Below are 2,084 nucleotides of genomic sequence, written 5' to 3'. Positions count from 1 at the left end.
TGTAGCTAAGCCTACAACAGACACCCAAAAGTCCTTTCTTAAGTTCAAAGCAGAAATTACATCAGCAGCTTAGGACAAAGCAAAACATCATCACAATGGAAAGGCCCCTCCCAGCCACCTGGTGGCTCCATAAGCACTTCAGAGCTCTTGAAATTGCACAGATCTGGACTTCACCTAAAATGGCCTCAGTCTCTTTACAACTTATCTCAGGACCCCAAATCCCTGACTCATCCCGCTATTCCCACCCTAAAGTCCATTTGATTTTGTTTTTGTTTTCCTTCTACTTCTTTCAACCCGCCCAGTGAAAAGGGAGGTTTTTCATTTGTAGCAAAGTACATGCCAAACGTTTTTCAGCATGGTCAGGGCATAATGAGGTAACTCCTCCTTAGTCTTCCCAGAAGGTTAACAGCAAATGTTGTGAGCTCCCTCGATTGTGGTTCTGACGCGGTCATTCTGTGTGTCTGCCCAGAAGAACTGGAGAAAAGGTGCCCTGAGGTGGGTCTCTGGAATATAGGCTGTTTTCCACATTCCAGGAGATCAACCATGAGCTACCTTAGTGCTCACCACTACCCTGTGAAATAAGTCCTTTCCCTTTACTGATGAGAGAAAATAAGATTTAACAGCTTGCTTTCGACACCTACGAACGAAAAGGGAAGGTTCTTTTCAAAGTCCGCACCCAGACTGCAAGGTGGCCGGGCCCATGGACCAAAGATATCCACTAGAGCAGATACAGATTTGGACCTCAGCAAGAACTGCAGTGAGTTCTTGGAGGCTGAGGTTAGCCCTCGCCCCCTCCCCCCCGCCCGGAAACCGCATTCTCTGAGAGGTGGGGCTGCCCTGGAGTCAGGCGCTCAGGGAATGCCTAGCTCCAGCAACCGCTGAGTAGGAAGCAGAGTGCAGGCTTTGGCACGAAATCGCTATAACAAAAAAGGTCAGAGGTACAGGCCTGAGAGAGGCCTCCCAAGGGAGAAGGAGCAAGGACACCATACCGCACCCCCAGCCCGGACGCATGCGCTGCCGAAGGACCCCCACCTCCCACCCGAGGCTCCGCTCCAGCCAACTCTGTGCCCTTGCTTACCTGCAATCTCACAGTCAGCTAGATCCTGCTCTAGACACTTTTCAGATCGCCAGTGACTGTGCTCATGCTCTGACTGCTGACAGTAATCAGCACTGCAAACCAAATCCACTAGCCACGCCCAAGAACTGATGGCCACACCCCCACCACACCCCCTGCGCGCCTACGTCTTCCAGTAGCTGCCTTTGCCTCTGTCAGAGAGCCTTTAGCTGCCAGAACCAGACTCTCTGGAAACCTAGGATACAGGAAAGGCTTGCGTTTCCCTCTGATTCCTTACTCCTAACTAGGACACCCTAAAAGGCTCTTAATTTTCCCTTTCTTTTAAAAAAAAAAAATGTTTTTGTGCCCATGTTTGCTAGTGCCCAGAACTATCTCTTGACACAGCATAGATATCTTTCCAGGCCATATATCGTGGCTTGCTCCTACTCTCAGGTCCTGACAGCCTCCAAATACTCTTCAGACACAGATGCCATCTATTTTGTTTGGAATCAAGACAAAATCCTGTTGGTCATTTGAAACCTTTGTAGACTGGTCAGGGACCAGAACTACATGAAGTTGGGATACAGAGCTGCCTTTATCATTTGGAAAGATTCATAAAGCAGGAAGGAAGCCAGAGGGGAATAATTTTAAAAAGAGTAAACATTCCAAGAGGCTGGCCTCCTAAGAGAACAAGAAATGCTCTGAGCATCGGCCCTGAAAGCTGTAGTATCTCACTCAGGCTTGCTTTGTGCCAAGCTAGAAAAGGACGCATGAGGGAGACAGGAAGCAATTATCCAGGCAGAGAGGGAGCAGTTATGCAGCCAGAGAGGTTTATGTTGGTTTTTTGTTTTGTTTTTTAAGTCTTTCTGCCCACAGGAGCATTTCCTGATGGGGTTGTTTTTGTTTTTGTTTTTATTGTTGTTGTTGTCGTTGTTCTCATCGTCGTCCTTGTTTGTTTTCACCTGTAGTATCTATCCTCCAAGGCACAGCCCATTTCACCAGCTAGGATGCCCTAGACAGATTTGTGCTA

At 48.2% G+C, this 2,084-nt stretch overlaps 1 protein-coding gene across 1 annotated transcript in view; it reads right to left on the bottom strand.

Moving 5' to 3' along the window:
- Cd59 (CD59 molecule (CD59 blood group)) overlaps positions 1-1,189 on the bottom strand; it is a 17,566-nt gene extending 16,377 nt beyond the window's left edge. Inside the window, exon 1 of the mRNA XM_021155503.2 lies at positions 1,079-1,189. The gene's annotated coding sequence lies outside the window, so the exon portion shown is untranslated. The remainder of the gene's footprint in view (positions 1-1,078) is intronic.
- Between the last annotated feature and the right edge of the window lie 895 nt (positions 1,190-2,084).

The sequence above is a fragment of the Mus caroli genome, chromosome 2, assembly GCF_900094665.2.
Source record: "Mus caroli chromosome 2, CAROLI_EIJ_v1.1, whole genome shotgun sequence".
NCBI classification, from domain to species: Eukaryota; Metazoa; Chordata; class Mammalia; order Rodentia; family Muridae; genus Mus; species Mus caroli.
The sequence above is the reverse complement of the archived record's forward strand: the minus strand, read 5'-3'. Positions and strand labels throughout refer to the sequence as shown.